This window comes from Mirounga angustirostris, unplaced genomic scaffold, assembly GCF_029215605.1.
Source record: "Mirounga angustirostris isolate CCGP_5_RB_7025 unplaced genomic scaffold, mMirAng1.0.hap1 SCAF_1, whole genome shotgun sequence".
Classification (NCBI taxonomy): domain Eukaryota; kingdom Metazoa; phylum Chordata; class Mammalia; order Carnivora; family Phocidae; genus Mirounga; species Mirounga angustirostris.
In genome coordinates, this window is record NW_026991709.1 from 134918402 (window position 1) to 134930851 (window position 12450).

General features: G+C 37.6%; 1 protein-coding gene across 3 annotated transcripts in view; it reads right to left on the reverse strand.

Annotated features, from left to right (window-relative positions):
• ZNF385D (zinc finger protein 385D) overlaps window positions 1-12450 on the reverse strand; it is a 933228-nt gene that overhangs the window by 102067 nt on the left and 818711 nt on the right. The gene's annotated exons all lie outside the window — the stretch shown is intronic.

Sequence of the window (12450 nt, forward strand, 5' to 3'; positions counted from 1 at the left end):
GGAAGAATTTTTCAAATACTTCTGTCTTTAATGCAGATATTTAGGAAAATGAAAAAATATGTATATAACCAGAAGGGGAGAAAAGATTAAAAATTTTAAAAAAGTCCTTTCTGATAGAACAGATTTCCTACTTTCTCCTATACCTTTACCATGAAAACGTATTTTTTTAAATATACTGTCCGCTTTCTGGGGCACAGTGTCAGGGACTCATAGAAGAAACGTATTTCTTCTTCCTTGGCATACAGGCAGATTACACTTCTCTTATACCTAAGTGGCTATGAGCTGGAGTGATAGACAATGAATGTGAATGTAAGTGACCTGTGATATGTCCAGCCTCAGTCTACTAAAACTTCCCAAGCATAGTTTTCCAGGTTCTTTCCCCTTCTGCCTTTTGGATGAAAACAAGCTTCGCCACCTTGGAAGCCACACACTAAAGATGTTGAAACCACAAGATGAAAGCGCCTGGATTTCTGAATCTCCACTTGGAAGAGATGTGCCAATGGATGGAGGACACATATTTTGGGTATTACATAGGAAAATTTAAAGTGTCTATTATTAGAGCTATTATACATCCTTAAGATAGATTTACTATTTATTTATTTATTTATTTATTTATTTAAGAGAGAGTGCGAGTAGGGGGAGGGGTAGACGGTGAGGGAGAGAATCTCAAGCTGACTCTGCATGGAGCTCAGAGCTGGACACAGGGCTCCATCGCACAGCCCTTAGATCATGACCTGAGCTGAAATCAAAAGTTGGACGTTTAACTGACTGAGCCACCCAGGCACCCCTACAGCTATTATACATCTTTTGACTGATTTACACAACAACCAGAGTTACATTAAACTAACAAATGCATATACCGTCTTATTATGTTTTAAGTCTGGATAAACATAGGGCTCCCAGCCAAGGAAAAGAAGAGCCAGTGTATGAACAGATAGACACAATTAAGTTTGCAAATTTATGTTTTTAACTAATCTTTGACTAAATGAGGACCAAAGTACTCTGAAAATCTGCATGTTAAGTGATTTTTAAAAGAAGCAAGGGTGTGATGTATCTTTCTTTGGACCTCTTTGGGTATTTCTTTGGATAGCCGAGAGTAAAGAAAGACCCAGAAATGGTGTTAAACCATAAATTGGACAGACCCAAATCACCCTTTCTATATATTTTCTTATCAATTCTTACTAAATCAATATTCTTCTGGTATGATTGGCATACCCAGTTTCCCCAAATGCTCTACCTGAAACCAAAGTTGGAACCATGACTGAGGGTCTTTTCAGACTTTTCATTGAAGCCAGGTTATATGTTCTTACCACAGGGCAATGGAATTTCAGTTTCTGATACCCTATTTGATTTTGACAGAATAAATCAAAAGATCCTGCTCCTTCCTAGAAAGTCCTGCAAGTGACGATGAAACTCCCCCAAATTTTAACATCAAGCACTTCAAAAATAAGTACTACTTTTATTTCAGGGACCCTTCAAATCCACAGCTTTTTATGTGTCTTCATTTTTCCTGGCTGTCCTTTCTCATCACACACTTAGAAAGCTTAAAACAAAATAAAATAATTTACTCGTGCCTTTAAAAAAAAATCTTTTCAGGGCGCCTGGGTGGCTCAGTTGGTTAAGCGACTGCCTTCGGCTCAGGTCATGATCCTGGAGTCCCCGGATCGAGTCCCGCATCGGGCTCCCTGCTCTGCAGGGAGTCTGCTTCTCCCTCTGACCCTCCCCCCTCTCATGTGCTCTCTCTCTCTCATTCTCTGTCTCAAATAAATAAATAAAATCTTTAAAAAAAAAAAAAAAAAAAAAAATCTTTTCAGCAGACACCAAGATAATCTTGTGTTTCTTTTTTCAATCTTACATAAATTTCATCTATAGACCTGAAATTCCTTTTGGAAACATCCATTCATTTTCACTATCTTCAAGTGAAGAACATAAGAAACAATGCCTCACAATAGGTGTGTAATTGCAAAAAAAAAAAAAAAAAAGTACATAAAACTTTGTATAATGTTACTATAACCCAGAAGATCACGGTCCCAGGACTATAAGCTAAGCATTAGGCATAAGCCTTACTTTAAGTAAACTGGAATGAAACTAAGTTTGCATTACACGGTTCTGAATTTAAAATTTGGCTTTCCACTCAGGGACTATGTGACTTTAAGCAAGCTACTATTCTCCAAACCTCAGTGTCTTCATTTGCAAAATTATTATAGGAAAGTCTGTTCTTTACTTTGTGAGGATCAAATTAGAGAAGCAAAATTTCAGTGCCTGGAATAAAAACTAAATTTGAATGAGAATTCTGGAGTCTCAGTTTGATTAACTTACTTTTCATTACATTAGAACCCTTTTGTGGAAGGCAGAGCTTTTTCTATGTCCAACTCTCAGACTTAACCCTTTTTGGGAAACTCAACTAACTGCCCCCATCAACTCCAAGCTATACTAATGGAAGGAGAAAATATTAGTAGTCTTAGTAAGGTAGGCAAAAAAAAGATGATAAGAATGTTTTCATAATAACTTAAAAAATTATGCTAAAATAGACCCTCAGCACGAGCAAAAAAATGTTTGTTTTATGGGTATTTCATCCTAAGGAACTTGAAAAACCTAAGTACCCCTTCCAAAGCCCAGAGGATGCAAGATCTAAAAAGCTGCCCTTCCTTGCTGCAGATACAGCTAAAGGAAAACCAAATGGAAGCCAATGATGGAGTCAGCTCTGGGGGAAATGCAGAGAACAACTCGGCAGTGTGTTAGTAGACCAAGAGAATGGTAAAATAGGAAATGAAGATGCAGGGATGAGGGAGGAAGGAATCCCCAATTCCATCCAAAGGGACTAATGGATCATTTTAGGGACTGACAGATGATTAGACAGGAGAGGAAAATTAATTTGTGAACATGTGTAGTCATCTAATAAATATATGATTTCATTACTGGCAAGGGGCTAGATCTTCCCAAACTAATATTATGGCTGTATTATGGCTCTAACACAGCTACGTTCTTAAAAGTTGTTGCAAAGAAATCATTCTTACTTGTATGTAACATGGAACAGAAGATCTGCTTACTCCTGGAAAGAGGTGGGAAAATGATCCCCAATTTTTTGATGCCAGTTCAACCCCTTTCCAATGTTTAGTGGGAACTTTCTTTGGGACCCTTAGGACTCAAAAGGTACCTTGTAGTTAAAACAGTATATGCCGCCATCGTGGTACATTTTAAAGAAATAGGGAGCAAGGTATATAGTGTTTTGGGAATATTCCTTTTTCTCCCTCAAATATTTTAATTTTTGTTAAAATTACTTGAAAAGACACATTCTCGGTTTATTGTTTTTCTTTTAACTTTGGGTGGGAAAATAAAGTGTTTTTGTTGTTGTTCATTTTTATTTTTATTTATTTACTTATTATAAATTTATTTTATATTTATTTTTATTTTTTAATGTTTCTTCTCATAACTTTATTATTTTAAGTTTCTATTTTACTTCCAGTTAATCATACGATGTTATATTAGTTTCAGGTGCACAATATAGTGATTCACCACTTCCACACATCGCTCTGTGCTCATCACAAGTGCCCTCCTTAATCTCCATTGTCTATTTCACCCATCCCCCCCAACCGCCTCCCTTCTGGTAACCATCAGAGTTGTCCTTTGTTTTTCATTAAATGCCAGCTTGATGACCGGCACACTTAGTTTCAACTCCCCTCTCTCATTTGCTCTATAATTCAGATCCGTGTCACATTTTCCCAAGACCTTTCGAGAAAACAGGGCGGCTTTTTGTGGTGACTACAGGAAAGCACAGTATTTAATGAAATGTGTGGATTCTGTGTTCAGAAGACCTGGTTCCAATCTTAGCCCCACTACTTGCTGGTACAGGGAATTTATGCAGCCTTTTTAAAGCTCAAGTTTCTCGGGGTGCCTGGGTGGCTCAGTTGGTTAAACCTCTGCCTTCGGCTCAGGTCATGATCCTGGGGTCTTGGGATTGAGCCCCAAGTCCTTGTTGGGCTCCCTGCTCAGTGGGGAGTCTGCTTCCCCCTCTCCCTCTGCCTTCCCCCTCACTCCCACCCCCGGCTTGTGCTTTCTCTCAAATAAATAAAAAATAAATAAATAAAGCTCAATTTTCTCATTGGCAAAGTAGAAGTAACAATCCATAATTACCTGTTCATTCATGCTTCTTTCAAATGTTGCTATAACCCACATCATGTACTAAACTCTGGGCTAGATACTAGGGCTGTGGTGGTGGAAAAAAAGAGAGAGAAAGAGAGAGAGACTCAGTCCCTGTCCTTGGTGAGGTTGGCATTATCATAAGGATTAAAGGAGTCAGTGAATTTAGAAACACTAAATGCTCAATACATGATAGTTACATCTATTAGTGCTCAGGACACCGTTATTATTATGACGCATAGACCAATCATGGTGCAGGTTATGAGGCTTTTAGGAGATTTCTAGATTTCCATTAAAAAAAGAAAAAACAGCAAAAAGAGCAATTTGCTTTCAGATGAAGTGTGCTTCTCTCACACTAGACTACAGTTAGAATAACCAAAATGTATTTGCATGCACATACGTATGAATCATTAAATTGCCAGCACGTGAAAATTTTTGGACCTATAAAATCAGCAATTTCACATGCCCATTCTAATGTCAGCAGGAGGGAGGGGGTGCATGAGAAGATGTATGTGGGAAGGAGAACACAGTGATGAATAGTACACGCTGCAAAAGTTTCCCTCTCTTCAACATCGTATTTAACTAAATATAGATTTCTGATAATTAGATTTTAAAATATTCTTAAAAATGGAACATTCTGACTTCCTTCTGGCTATAGCTCTGATATAAATTGTCAAGCCTAATGGAAAATACTTTTAAAATGAAATCATCTGTATTCCATATTTGAAACAAGTGCAGGCAGCATTTGCACAGAAGTCTGTAACTGTCTGTTGTACACAATATAATATTCTGAGTAAATATTCCAAATTGAAACATACGCAGCAACTTCCGGCATCACGCTCTTCTTCGCATTTCTGTTTTTCTTTCACCAATTCGTTCCAGCACGTACTGAGTTTATTCAACAGTTACTGAATGCCCATGATGGCCAGAAATGATTTAGGTGCTGTTATTCAAAAACACATGTAAGGTAGTAAATCAAAACCTTGTACAAAGGAAAATAGCCCCTAAAATTCATTATGAGACACTCCAAAGTATCACTAACCTCTGATGTTGGAGTTTGTGCAACTGCCTCACACAGGGTCCCGCACTCCAAGGGTTACAGATCCTGTGATTCAGCCCCTGAGTCTGTATTCCGTGAAGACGGATATAATCACTGCCATCAACTGACGAGTTATGCATAAAGCGATGGTGACAAATAAGGCCACAAGCCATCACAGGTCCCTGAAGTTACTGATGTAGTACCAAACCTCTGGTGAGTGGAAGAACAGGTGGCCCTCGCCCTGTAGACTGCAGCTCTAAATCTTCCCAATGGACTGGGAAATAAGCACTTCGCCATTTAATATGAGCAGAGGAAGTCACTTCATCACTGGCCTGTCGCATGAATTGCTGACATAAGAAACTTTTCCCTACTTAGAAAACCACAAGTACCAAGCGATTACTTATCAGTTGGAAAATGCCTGGGTACCCCCGCTCCCACCACACACACACACACACACACACACACACACACACACACACACACACAAACAGTCTCGTACCTGGATATAAAGGCCAGTTCTCTTTGAGGAACAATTTGGTGCACTAAGCATTTGAACTCCAGTCATCTTCTGCTAAATCCTACAGCAGCAAACCTTTCACGGATCTGTCAATGGCATATAAACTTATTTATGACTATAGCTGTGCATCTATTATCCATCTATATGATGCAAAATGCTAACTGTCTCATACCTGAACAGCAGTTCGCTGGATATCATTTTTGAAAAATGTTAGGTCAAACCTGCATTTATTATACAAGCTCTTGTGGTTTAGGATTAGAAAGTGAGAAAGAGAAAACCCAGAATCAACCTGTCAGTTACTGAGTCAAGCTATAAATTGCTCCTAAAATTAATTTCTACCATCTACCTATATTTAAAAAAATAACTTAGTGACTATGCATGTTCAAACTTTATTGGAAGGAAGAATGGGCCAAAAAGGTAGAATACATCTGCAGAGCCCAAAGAACATATGATTATCTAATTGATGAAGAAAGATAAAGGAGGAATCGGACATCTAGCAATCCTTGTCACAGACATGTAGTTTGTGACTTTGGAAAGACACCGAGTATGAAAAACACGACCACATTTTATGCCAATACCGAATAGAAGAAGGAAAGAAAATTAACTCTAAATACCTGCTGTGAATCTACTGCTTTGCTTACAATACTTCCTTTAAACCTCCGAGACATCTTTGCATGATAGTGTTATCCCCTTCATTGCACACGTGAGAATCTGAGATTCATGGAAGTTAAACAAACTTGCTCAAAAGCACACAAGGAATATGTGCTAAAACAGGATTTAGCCTGATCCAAGTCTCTTAGTCTTTCCATTTCATGAATCTGGAGCAAATAGTAACCTGGAAAATAACTCCTTTCTCATCTGAACTTGCATTGTGTGGACTAGGTGCAAAGCTAAAGTGATGGTCTTGGTGATTTATCAAGGGATCATCCAAAGATTTGAACAGATTGCCGCGTCAACACTCTAGAATGTTTACTATAGCAGGCTTAATATAATCCTCCCTCCTCCGCCCCTCTCCATACTCCAACAAAAGGTGGTTCAGCTCTCTGACACAAAGGAACTGGAACTAAGCTCAACCTCCCTCAGCAGCAAATCACTCACATTCTGACCAGAGAAGGAGAGAGCTGGTGCTTCTACCCCCACCACTCACTTGGATAAGCACAGCTGGGCTGAGGAGACCTCTTTTCCTAAGTTCTGTTGCCAAGCTGAATTTTATGATCTTCATTGGCAGATGATCAAATACAAACTCTTAACTTACAGCCAAGTTATCTTACAGCAGCTGTTGGAAGAACTAATTTAGAATGCAAATCTAGTCCTTAATCTATGGGAAAGCTGTTGCAGTGATGGATGGTTTTTGAAGCAATAGTTCATGAAAGACACCCCTATGCCTTCTAGTATTATAGAAAGAGAAAGATTTAGCTGCCATTTGTGTTTTTCTTTTGAGCAACTGCCTCTATAAGGGGAATTAGAGCCCCATGGTGGAGGGTCCAGGTGTTTCAATCTGCCTCAACTCTCTTTTCTACATAAATAAAATTGAGATCAGAAGACACATGTGTAGACTAACTTTCAGATAATGTCTTCTTAGTATCTAGGACTCCTTGATTTTAGGCTAAGTCATCTAAAGAACAAGGCAGTGGGGATGTTAACAATTCGCCTAGAGTTTCCTGCCATGTCAAGAAAGGAGGAAGGTCAGCACCCATCACTGCCTCTGCCTCTGAAGAATCCTGTTACTGTAGGTATGAATTATCAAATAAAGTTGATAGTCTTTTGTTGTTGTTGTTGTTCACTTAACTGCCAGTGAACAGTGCCCCTCTAGAACACCTAATACCTAAGAGTTCACCGAATCATTCCACAGCTTTGATCCTCATCTTTTCAGTTGAACAAAATCTTAGAAAATATTCACTCCTGGTTATTAGGAAGTTTCTTAGTATTCTACTGAGTTATCAAAGGAACCCGGGCTTGTGCCATATCTACGAAGATCTCATCTATGGCAACTGTCAGAGTTAATGCAACTGAAAAATGTATGTCTCGATCTGTTCCTGTTTTGTTAGGCATGGAGAATGATTATTGTGTAACTGCAAATCAATTCAAAGAATTATTAGAATAAGAATAAAGGGAAATTGCTCTAATAGGTAAGGAATTAGAAAAGGGAAGATACATCCACTTTGGGTTTTTATTGTTATTCTTTCAGCTTGGCTTTGTATACAGCAGAGAAAAGTTGGTAGTCTAAGTGAGTCTAAGTGATTTGACTTTGAATATTAGACTAGAAACTCTCTTAACCCATGATGTACCTCTAACTAGTCACCTCGACGTATGCTTACTGTTCCACATGAGCCAACATGCACAGAGGAAACAAAATGAAATGGTGCTACTCATCATGCCTATTTGTGATCTTGCTTTTTCCTGACCACACACCATTGCTTGTCACCCCTTAGTTTTCTCAGACACATAGCTGTCTATATGACTGATAAACATGAGTCTGTGGTAGAGAAGGTGGGGCTTCAGTTGGGATTAGGAAAATACCACGAATTCACCATAATCACACAGGGAGCTGGCACTGGATCTATTCAAGTTCAATACCTCCTTATGTTCTCTAAGATTAGGTGCAGCCAGAGCCCTTGATCATCCTAAATCTTCCTTGGGATAAAACACTGACAACTCATCTGGAAATGCAGTGCCTTTCTTTTCCATTTACTATTGCCCTAATGGACATTTGGATATTTACATCATTGGGTATTCATCTTATTTGTTGATGCAGGACATGATGGAAGAGCCTAACAATGTGTTTGGTATTAAGATACCGAGAAAAACCATCTAATGTACACTGACAGACCAAATACTTTGAAGTCAGGGTATGAAGCAAGCTCACAGGAGGAAAACCATATTCGTTCACTAAGGGTGAACTAGGGCAAAGGGAGTTTCTTCCATCTCTCCTAAGAATGTCTCCATTCCTTATCATGGGGTGTGGGCTTTTCCGGTTTGAGTATGAAAGAAGAGGAAGACAAATTGGGGGAAGTCTTATATGTTATAAACCTTGGGTGAAGTGAAGCTTCAAGATATATACATATATATACACACACATACACACACACATACATATCCCAGGTAAGCACCATGATATTCATTTAGCCATTAACTTACACACTCAAAAAATATTTATTAAGCACTATATATCAAGCACTGCTCTAATTACTTGATAAAACAGTGGACCAACACGCAAACGATCTTTGCCCCAATAGAGCTTACATTCAAATTGGCAGTGGACAACAAACATAATAAATAAGTAAACAATGAAGTATATTAGGATGTAATTAGTTCTTAGGGGAAAAACCATCAGGTAAGGAGAGTAGGAATGACAGGGGTTGAAATCCTAAACACAGTGGTTGCATCATGAGGTGGTAAAATTTGAATAAAGTTTGAAAAAAAAATGTAGAAATCTGAGGAAAGAGAATTCCAGGCAGAGAGAGAGTCCATGCAAAGACTTAGAGGTAGGAATGAGCCTGGTGTATTCAAGATATAGTAAGGGCAGGGTTGGAACTAGGTTGAGGTAAGTGAAGTACTTGCCTCAGGAGAAAAATTTAAGGGGATACTAAAAAAACTCCATGATTGAAATGAATAATATTTTCATGCAATATTTAAAAAAAAAATAAAATCAGTGCAAAAAAATCCATGGTAGACAAAATATCAAACTTTTAAATCTGACCCTGTGCTTATATATCCCGGCCTCATTTGCCTTTTTCCAGTAAAACTTTATCTACAAAAGCAGGTGACCAGCCAATGGGCCACAGTTCGCCATTTTTAACTTTTTACTATTGCATTTAATATTTGTCCTGATTGGTCAGTTTTTTAGCAGCCCTTACATTTTGCACCTGAGTGCCTCACTTGCCTTACCCTAGTCCTGGCTCTGCAAAAGAGGCCACTGTGGCCGCAGAGGGGCAAGTGAGGGGGTGATGGGAGGAGATGAGGTCACAAAGGCCCCTGAAGGGCACATTTCATAGGGCTGTATAGCCATTCTAAGGATTCTGCCTTCTAATCTAAGTGAAACGTACCACATTGGAGGGTTTTAAACAGAAAAGCCATCTGGTCTGAACTTACATTTTTAAAATGTTGAGTAAAAGGAGTAGAAGCAGCAAGAATAATTAAGAGGATGTTTATAATAATTTAAATAAGAGATGATGGATGGTGGCTTGGACCAGTGAGGTAGTGTGAACGTGATGGAGAATGATCAGATTCTAGATATATTTTGGAGGTAGAACTAACATAATTTGTGTAGTTTTAAACATAGGGTGTGAGATAGTAAGAAAAGATAATTCCAATATTTTTACCAGATGAATCAGAAACATGGAGCTGCCATTATCAGAGAAATGCTGCTTATGAGGCAGGTTTAGGGAATGAGCCATGGCATATAGTTTGAAGATTTTAGATTTGAGGTATCTATTTGCTAACCAAGTGATGATACTAAGTAAGCCATTGATACTCAAATACGAAGTTGAGGATGAGATTTCAGCTGAAGAAATAAATATGGATGCCATCTTGAAATCTATAGAGTTAACTTATTCCCCTCCTCAACCTCCAGATACTGAAGTCATTCTTCCATAAACTAGAATTCATCTCTTCATGAGATAGAACTATGTTAGCATCTACTCTTTCAAGACTCTTCAGTAGCCTAAGAGTTTGTTTAAAAACAACAAAAAACGCCACTCCCCTTGGTTTTTGCACCTTTGGTGGAAATACCTTTGGTGGAATCTCTGTTTTCCACTGAGGTTTTAATTCTCAGCATTTTTTTTTTTTTAATGTAAAGATTGACAGTGTGTTTCCAATTAGAGGAGATGACACGGTAGAATTTTTGTAATTGGATCCCACCACAAATGTCTCACTTTCCAAAATCTGCATTAAATTTTCTGCCAACATGGAATGTGCTAAAGAACTACAATGTAACTAAACATCTCCACAGGGGAAACATTGGGAAAAAAGGAAAGAAACCTCTCCTTGAGTTATTCAAAATAAAGGTCTGTCACTTCATATCAGTCTCTAATAAACTGTAATAAATTTTTCAGCCAATCTGTTTTACGAATATATAAACATGGCCACTTATGTGGGGCTGATGTTCAAAGTTCATCATTAGGTTATACACTGTGGCTACTGTTTAAAAGTATAAAAGTCATATGGCAGGCTAAGATGACAAGTTCCTTGTGGCAAACTATTTGTCTAGTGTCTCTGGGCTAAGAAGAGATGGACTATTTTGACCTACTCTTCGTTACAAGATCCAGTCTGCTGACTGCTAATGAGGAACCACAAGAGTGGGTGCAAATATTCTTGTTAATTGTCAAACCTGCATAATGACAAAGCATCTCTTGCCCGAAGTGATCAGCTCCTATCCTGGTAAGAGAGTCAAGACCACAGATCTATCAGTGAACCAGTTTGAACTGTTTAGCTCAGCCTTTCAAAACCAAATCCCATTTAGTGTTGTGCGGTTTATGTTTCTACATGGATCACTTTCTTGTTAATTGATGCCGTTTGCCCTTGTTTTGTTTCATGGATTAAAGTAAGAACTAATCATGTCTAAATGTTGGTATCAAATGAAAGCAGCAGTCTCTCCTTGTTGTCCTCTTTCACTCAAAAATAGAAATAAATCATCATCATAGGAAGTCCAGCCATAGAAGAAATTTCAGGCTTTTCTTATTAATCCTTTTTAAACAAAAGGCAGGAATCCCAATCAAATCCACATTATTTTGTAATTTCATATTCCATTCAGTTTTCTTTATGCTTTGTACTCTAAATGTTAAAATATCTTTTATTCTCTAAATTATTGTTCTGGATTTTATAAAGTAATAAAATACAACAAAATGCAACAAAGAGAGAAAGGACATACACAAAGGACATATTAAATGTTTATTTAATCATATATTTATTTTAAATACTTTATGAAATCAATAAATATTTCATCATGATAATGTTCTATCATTGCCCTAGTACTGCTCTGAAAATGCTCCTGTTTTAAGAAATATGAGTTGGCTTAGAGAGATAAGAAATGATTTTACTGCTTATAACATATATTACAGACACAGCTAAGAATAATGCTGACTTTGGACAATTGATCTTAAAACATTTACTTCTCAATGTCTTTTTAAAACATGAAGATAGCTACTGAGTGTTACTTAAAATAAGATAAAAATTAAAGATAAATATTCCCTAGCACAAGCCAAAACATAAAACAAAAAAACCTAACTGAGGAAATCATTAAAAATCAACAAAATTAGACTTGCAAACATTCTACTAAAACATATGCTAAACTGTTTTTTTACAGAAGTACTGAATATTCATTGAATTATAATTCCTATGATTTTAATTTCTATAATAACTGCATTAAGAATGAGAAGAAGTTGATATGAAAATAAGGAAACAATAGATCATAAGCTACCCTTTTGAATTAAGAAGGCAAAAGCACGATAATAATAACAATATGGTACAAATTATCAACCAAACCTTGAGAGCTATTTCAGGAGAATATTTCATATAAGAGAGCAGAGTTAAAGATAGACATGACAACTCAATGAGACCCAAATGTAAATGATAAAACCATCGACAAAAGCCTTGAAGGGAAACGGTTTCCCCATTGAGGGATGATTTGTACTGGCCTCCAGGTGTAATATCATGTGCACTGATGAGCTGATCAACAGAACAGAACTTCTACCCAGCTGTAATCAAGAGTGATTGATGGTTGGGACAAAAAAGTTGATTATCATGACAAGTGCGC